Below are 9,061 nucleotides of genomic sequence, written 5' to 3'. Positions count from 1 at the left end.
AACTGCTGGCTATAGCTGAACAACGGACTGCCAGGCTTCCCCTCAAAAATCCCTAGGGAATTCTGAGCTTCAACCATAAGTAAGCTGCAAGAAAAGGGAATAAAAATATTTGAGTCACATGGTGTCATCTTTGTGACAACAAAAAAAAATGCATACATTCTATTATTGTATGGGAGAGATGGGACTTTGGGTTAACAAAAAAAATTCCACCTTGGGCCTCCATAATCATCGGCCATTTCACCAAAGAATTCAATACTGTGAACTGTATTTTCGATAAATAAAGAGACTGGTATAGGACCAGCATGCACTTGGGTGGGTCTATGTTTTTTTTACTAGAGAAGGACAAGCAGCATGAAGCAACAAAAATGGATCTTGTTATTGGTTGCCAAACTGAATATATAAACTATAAAATGCAACTTTCAAGTTTGAACAGTGGACTTCTTTTGCGTACAAAACATTATGACAGTGCAGCAGTGTCTTCTGGATTTTTGTAATTGTTAGATGTTTTGTTGGTGAAACAAAGGAATCGCCACTACAGTATCCGTTTATGGAATTACACTGAAATGGGTAAATGAGGAACTGTTTACTGAGTATAGTTTGGGTGATTTTTAGTACCAAGTGCCCCACATCGTCCCAGAAACGATGTGGGCTTCATAAATAATTGGCAACCTGGTCTTGTTAGGAGAGATGGCATCCATCCCACTTTGGATGGAGCAGCTCTCATTTCTAGAAATATGGACAAATTTATTAAAGCCCCCAAAATATGACTATCCAGAGTTGGGACCAGGAAGCAGAGTTGCAGTCTTACACGCCTCTCTCCAGCTTCTCTCCTCCTGCTACCCCCCCAAAAACCATCTCCATAGAGACCGTGTCAGCTCCCAAACAGACATAAAACAAACTAAAAACCAGCAATAAACAACTTAAACTTAAAAAATCACAAAGAAAGAACAATACAGTATCCACATCTGAACCATCTCTCTCCTCCAAGTCTCTGTTAGTACATGACTTAATAATTGATCAACAAATCGATTTCCTCTGCCTTACAGAAACCTGGTTGCAGCAGGATGATTATGTTAGTTTAAATGAATCAACACCCCCGAGTCATTCTAACTACCAGAAATCTCGAAGCACAGGCCGAGGGGGCGGTGTGGCAGCAATTTTTCACACCAGTCTATTAATTAACGAAAGACCCAGACAGACTTTTAATTCATTTGAAAGCCTGATGCTTAGCCTTGTCCAACCCAGCTGTAAAACTCAGAAACCAGTCTTACTTGTTATCATCTATCGTCCACCTGGGCCTTACACAGAGTTTCTCTCTGATTTCTCAGACTTTTTATCTGATTTAGTGCTCAGCTCAGATAAAATAATTATTGTGGGTGATTTTAACATCCATGTAGATGCTAAAAATGACAGCCTCAACATGGCATTTAATCTGTTATTAGACTCAATTGGCTTCTCTCAAAATGTAAAAGAACCCACCCACCACTTTAATCACACTCTAGATCTTGTTTTAACATATGGCATAGAAACTGAACATTTAACAGTGTTTCCTGAAAACCCTCTGCTGTCTGATCATTTCCTGATAACATTTACATTTACAATAATTGATTACACAGCAGTGGAGAGTAGACTTTATCACATTAGATGTCTTTCTGAAAGCGCTGTAACTAAGTTTAAGAATATAATCCACCCACTGTTATCATCTTCAATGCCCTGTACCAACATAGAGCAGAGCAGCTATCTGAACGCTACTCCAACAGAGGTCGATTATCTTGTTAATAATTTTACCTCCTCACTACGTACGACTCTGGATACTGTAGCTCCTGTGAAAACTAAGGCCTCAAACCAGAAGTACCTGACTCCGTGGTATAATTCTCAAACACGTAGCGTAAAGCAGATAACTCGTAAGTGGAGAGGAAATGGTGTGTCACACATTTAGAGGATCATCATTTAGCCTGGAGAAATAGTTTGCTGCTTTATAAGAAAGCCCTCCGCAAAGCCAGAACATCTTACTATTCGTCACTGATTGAAGAAAATAAGAACAACCCCAGGTTTCTCTTCAGCACTGTAGCCAGGCTGACAAAAAGTCAGAGCTCTGTTGAGCCAACCATCCCTTTAACGTTAACTAGTAATGACTTCATGAACTTCTTCACAAATAAAATTCTTATCATTAGAGAAAAAATTACCAATAATCATCCCACAGATGTAATATCGTCTACAGCTACTTTTAGTACCATTGATGTTAACTTAGACTCTCTTTCTCCAATTGATCTTTCTGAGTTAACTTCAATATTACTTCCTCCAAACCATCAACGTGTCTTTTAGACCCCATTCCTACAAAACTGCTCAAAGAAGTCCTGCCTTTAATTAATTCTTCGATCTTAAATATGATCAACCTATCTCTAATAATCGGCTATGTACCACAGGCCTTCAAGGTGGCTGTAGTTAAACTTTTACTCAAAAAGCCATCTCTAGACCCAGCAGTCTTAGCTAATTATAGGCCAATCTCCAACCTTCCTTTCATATCAAAAATCTTTGAAAGAGTAGTTGTCAAACAGCTAACAGATCATCTGCAGAGGAATGGCTTATTTGAAGAGTTTCAGTCAGGTTTCAGAGCTCATCACAGCACAGAAACAGCTTTAGTGAAGGTTACAAATGATCTTCTTATGGCCTCTGACAGTGGACTCATCTCTGTGCTTGTCCTGCTAGACCTTAGTGCAGCGTTCGATACTGTCGACCATAATATCCTATTAGAGCGATTAGAACATGCTGTAGGTATTACAGGTACTGCACTGCAGTGGTTTGTATCATATCTATCTAATAGACTCCAATTTGTGCATGTAAATGGAGAGTCCTCTTCACACACTAAGGTCTATTATGGTGTTCCTCAGGGTTCAGTGCTAGGACCACTTCTGCTTACATTATACATGCTTCCCTTAGGCAGCATCATTAGAAGACATAGCATAAATTTTCACTGCTATGCAGAGGACACGCAGCTCTATCTATCCATGAAGCCAGGTAACACACACCAATTAGTTAAACTGCAGGAATGTCTTAAAGACATAAAGACCGGGATGGCCGCTAACTTTCTGCTTCTTAATTCAGATAAAACTGAGGTTATTGTACTCGGCCCTGAAAATCTTAGAAATATGGTATCTAACCAGATTCTTACTCTGGATGGCATTACCTTGGCCTCCAGTAATGCTGTGAGGAACCTTGGAGTCATTTTTGACCAGGACATGTCCTTCAAGGCACATATTAAACAAATATGTAAGACTGCTTTCTTCCATTTGCGCAACATCTCGAAAGTTAGAAATATCCTGTCCCAGAGTGACACTGAAAAACTAGTTCATGCATTTATTACTTCCAGGCTGGACTACTGTAATTCATTCTTATCAGGATGTCCTAAAAACTCTCTGAAAAGTCTTCAGCTAATCCAAAATGCTGCAGCAAGAGTCCTGACAGGGACTAGAAAGAGAGAGCATATTTCTCCTGTTTTGGCTTCCCTTCATTGGCTTCCTGTTAAATCCAGAATTGAATTCAAAATCCTGCTCCTCACATACAAGGTCTTAAATAATCAGGCCCCATCTTATCTTAATGACCTTGTAGTACCATATTGCCCTATTAGAGCACTTCGCTCTCGCACTGCAGGCCTACTTGTTGTTCCTAGAGTATTTAAAAGTAGAATGGGAGGCAGAGCCTTCAGTTTTCAGGCCCCTCTTCTGTGGAACCAGCTTCCAGTTTGGATTCGGGAGACAGACACTATCTCTACTTTCAAGATTAGGCTTAAAACTTTCCTTTTTGCTAAAGCATATAGTTAGGGCTGGACCAGGTGACCTTGAATCCTCCCTTAGTTATGCTGCAATAGACGTAGGCTGCCGGGGGATTCCCATGATGATTGAGTTTTCCTTTCCAGTCACCTTTCTCACTCAGTCTGTGTTAATAGACCTCTCTGCATTGAATCATATCTGTTATTAACCTCTGTCTCTCTTCCACAGCATGTCTTTCATCCTGTTTTCCTTTTCTCACCCCAACCGGTCGCAGCAGATGGCCGCCCCTCCCTGAGCCTGGTTCTGCCGGAGGTTTCTTCCTGTTAAAAGGGAGTTTTTCCTTCCCACTGTTGCCAAAGTGCTTGCTCATAGGGGGTCATATGATTGTTGGGTTTTTCTCTGTACCTATGAAGCGCCTTGAGGTGACTTTTGTTGTGATTTGGCGCTATATAAATAAAATTGAATTGAATTGAATGGTCAGGCTGACTAAAGTGTTATCCATGTATTTTCAGCAATTAAAAATACCAATATCACCAAATGTCAGACCTAAAGAAAAACAAGAAATGCAATGTAACAAATGTGAAAAAGCTAAACAGAAACTGAATGAGGTAATTAAACAATTGGGGTAGATTCAGAGTACATAACTTTATCAGTTCAATACATGTAACCTTTACAATTTTAAACTTTGCTGGTCTCACCCCATTGTAACTATTTTACTTATTGAGTGTCTATATTTACCTATGCTGTGTGGTTTATAAGTTACCTTTGACACTTAAGTTTTAGCATGTTATTTAACAACCACCATTTGCCTGTTAACCTCTGGTTCCTGGAGACCATGCCTACTATAATGAGCTGTATGGGTTTCATGCAGACCACTGCAAAGGAAAAACAGTCATATTTCATAGCAGGAAGAGCACCCCAATGCAGATACTTATTGATCTAGACTACACAAAAAGATCTGACGCATAATACTGATAGAATTAGTTTGTACAACAGTTGTTTTTCAAAAAAATAAAAACATTAGTGAAATAGTTTCAGATAAAAATTCCACCTCATCATAAACAAAGTGCCATTTACCTCATAACCTCTGTCTCCTGTACATCGTGCCCGCCATGGTCAGGCATCTCGGTGTCATGCAGCACACTGCAATATGGTAAATACTGATGATGAGGGTGTAAAGCACTTATAGTGCTACAGTCCCAAGGCAGCTGTCAAACACCTACATTGCCATTTCAGGCTGCACAACTTGTCCACCAGTTGAGTCCTCAATGACTCAACTGGTGACACGACACCTTAAATGTTATCTGGCGATGTCTGGTTCTCCCACCTCTTGGCCTGCGCACTGGTCCACCCCCGTGCTGTTGGTGAAAAACTCCAAAGCTATCATAAGACCATGATATCATTAATGCAGTGGTTCTTAACCTTGTTGGAGACACCGAACCCCACCAGTTTCATATGCGCATTCACCGAACCCCTCTTTAGTGAAATTGTTTTTTTCAAATTCAAGACATAGATATGTTTTTTTACTGGTGCACAAAATGATCCGTGCATGAACATCACCTTGTTCAAAGAACAAAACCAACACAATACATGAACTTACAAGAAATTACATACCTGCAAATCAGTGTGACTTCTGCTGTTGCCTTTGAGAGACCAGTTCAGATATGCGTGGCTTCACCTTGGCAAGTGCCAGTCTCATGTCATTTTCACAGAAAAGTCTGTTCCTTTTCTTCGTTTTTATGTCCAGCATCGTCGAAAAGGATTGCTCGCAAAGATATGTTGTAACAAATGGTATAAAAAAATCCAGGGCTTTCTTAGCTGAAATGCGCTGAAAATGCGGTGCCTCAGAGCACTATTTCGCACATAGTTCACACATTCCACCACAGTTTTTAATACTTCTGCCATTGTTGGAGGAAAGTTTTTTGTTGCCAATGCATGCCTGTGCAAAATACAATGAGTCACAATGATGTGTGGTGCATCGGCTTTTACTAGCGCACCAAAGCCAGAGTTTCTTCCTAGCATGACTGGAGCTCCGTCCGTACAAACTGCAGAAACCATGTCCCATGAAAGATTGTTGTCTCTGAAGAAGTCATCCACAAGCTTCTTAACATCGGCTGCCTTAGTTGTTGTTGTAAGAGGCTTACAAAATAAAAAATCTTCTTTTATCATGTCATCTTTCACATAGTCCACAAAAACAGTAAGCTGGCTTAGATTAGCAACGTCTGTGCTCTCATCGAGCTGAAGGCTGAATTTTGCCGGGCTTGAAATCAGATCAGCAACTACTTGAGCCAAGATGTCTTTACTCATGTCTTCTATTCTGTCGCTGACGGTGTCATTTGAAAGAGGAATTTGGGATAATTTACCTTCGGCCGCTGTTCCGAGAATCAGATTTGCCATCTTTAACGCAGCTGGTTTCACGAGTGTTTCACCAATGGTGTGTGGCTTGCCCTGCTTTGCGATCAGGTAAGCAACTTCGTACGATGCTGTGAGGATCAGTTTGTTAACGGCTACAAATCCAAGAGCAGGCAGAGTGGGCCTTTCACCGAATCTGGCTCTCTTCACCTTGAACTCAGCAAGTGTTGTGTTCTTGTATTCCCCGTCTCCATGCAGCTTCAAGAAGTGTTCCTTTAGTTTTGCCGGTGCGAGACTACAGTTGCTCAACTTGGCGTTGCAAATCATGCAGATAGGACGCTCACTCCCATCACGTTCCGTGATACATGTGAATCCATACTGTACATATTCGTCCGACCACTTTCTTCTTTTGCCCGACATAGTTAGTATGGATTAAAATGTTAAAATAAATCACACGAAGTACTACCACTACATTCACCTGTTGACTACTGCGCGCGCTACATTCCCCGCAGCCCTGATTGGCCAAGCAGTGTAGCATGACAGTCTGCAGCCAGTGATGGCCAGAAGGGGGCGTGTCATCACAAATTTACACGATAATTCGGGTGTGTCTGGACCTCTGTGACCTCTGCGGTGGAGGCTCTGCCGAACCCCTGAGACCGGCTCACCGAACCCCTAGGGTTCGATCGAACCCAGGTTAAGAACCACTGCATTAATGTCATCAACAAATTGGACACAAACACTGACCGCCCACACACACCACACACTCGGGATAAAACACATGAATGTTCAACAAATCAGTGTTTACTGCATGTATTTTTAGATTGTCTGGCAAAGTAAATGTTCCCTGTACATATGTGGGATATGCTACAGTTATAAACTAAAACCTTTATGCATAAAAGCACATAAGAGGGATTAAAATCACCGTCACTTGAACTTATCGAAGTCATGAACAGACATTTATGACTACAGAATAAATTTACAGTTGTTAAATGCTATGTATTGAAATAAAAAAAAAGTAAACAAGCCATTTATTCTTTGTGTTAAAATGTACAAGTTATTTCTCGTTTTGCAAGCAGGCACCCCCCCCCCCCCCCCCCCCCCCCCAAAAAAAAGCCACAAAGCTAAAAGCTAGCCAATACAGTAATCACCACCAAAGTATTTCACCTTTGTAGAAGAGAAGTCCCCCTCTTCACAGTCATCTTGATTCAGTAGCCGGTTAAATTGGGCATTCATTCTATCTCGTATATCACTGACTCTTCGTCGGAATGCAGCGCTCTGTTCAGACAGGATTGTCCATAAAAAGTCCGCCAAAAGGCTAGGCATATATATATCTATATATATATAGATATATATATCATCCCAAAAATTCAATCTACGGCGGGAGAAGGTAACTTGTTCGTGATTGGATCAGCAAGACTGATGATTTTTTATCCACCCCTTGCCACGACCTGTGAACAGAATTTGTGAAAACCAATCACAGCCAACCTCATATTTGTGTTATCTCAATCAAGCTATGTGTGACAAACTACATCCAGGTGAATGGATGCGAAATTATGTCCGCATCTCTGCACCAACAAAAAACACATTTATAGACTGGTACCTAAAATATAACATTAATTGAGATTAACTAGGGTACTTCATTTTTCTTTAAATGGGGTATTCGTAAGTCGGGGTTCCACTGTCCTTGCACAGGTGATTAGGGTGAATCAAATCAAACGAGTATGACCAATGGAAGCAAAACTCAAGCAAGTGCGCACAAGACTAGAGGACAACAAAATAAAGCAGTAAGCAATTAAACACAGGACAGAGAAATGCAGACTTGGCACAGAGAACACAGAATGGTACGAGAACAGCCTCAGAGAATAAACAAATGAATAAAGAACAGTATGTGCTGAAAATAAAGAACAAAGTTAAAAGACAGCATGGTCATCAAAACCCCACATTACAACATAAAAAATGTAGTTTTCTTCAAGTAAACCAAACAATGTCACTGTAGACCATGTTTGTTGTATTAAAAAATTTGGAGAAAATAAAAACTAATAACAACATTTAAATAAAAAGAGATGAATCACATAGATGGGTAGATATTTGATTATGGAATTGTGACATTATTAAAACTGATCAAAACTGATTTCTGAGATATGCACAGTAGAAGATGTGGAGATTCAAATTTTTAACGTAGGTGTGTATTTGAAATATGAAAATATTGGTTGACATTGTTCAGCTACTTTATTTAAAGATAGGAATATGTCTGAAGTGTAGATTCAAAAACTCAATTAACAGAACTATAACCTGTTAGAATCTGACATTTATTTTAGATGTATTCCGTAAATGTTCGCTGTCTCTATACTTGATGACAGAGTGTTTCTAAAAGTGCTCAGTCACAATTTTCAGAAATAATTGACTAACATGGAATTATTAATTTGATTTCAAGATATAAACATGAAGAAAGTACTAATTTAAAATTTTGGCTTTGTAGGATCACAGTAATGAATAGATTGCTGATACAGTCCGCGTTTGTCTACGAAAAAACACCAGCAAACAGGGTATGTCCTACAAGTATTGTATCACTGTAAATGACTAATACTATAATCAAACTCTCTTCCTTAGACAGCAAGAAACATGAAGTGTACCCAGGAGCAGATTCAAGCAGAGGCTCAGAGTGAAGTTAACAGAAAACGTTCTTTACATGTATGTGGTGAATAAGAAGGACGCAAAAGGTAAAACTAAAAACAAGGCTAGAATGCATGAATGTTAACTTTGGGTTCTACAACTACAACTAGGTGAAGATGGACTATGGTAGTTCATACTAGAGGGGCCAGTAACATGAATTGTGGCTGCCGGAGCTTGGCAAGTGAAACAGTGGTGTGAGAGTTGATGGTGGAGAGGCACTGTAGGAGCCATTTTTATGCTGTTACCTTATGTGTGCGGCTACAGGT

This window comes from Pelmatolapia mariae, linkage group LG22, assembly GCF_036321145.2.
Source record: "Pelmatolapia mariae isolate MD_Pm_ZW linkage group LG22, Pm_UMD_F_2, whole genome shotgun sequence".
NCBI classification, from domain to species: Eukaryota; Metazoa; Chordata; class Actinopteri; order Cichliformes; family Cichlidae; genus Pelmatolapia; species Pelmatolapia mariae.
Note: the sequence above shows the minus strand (reverse complement) of the source record.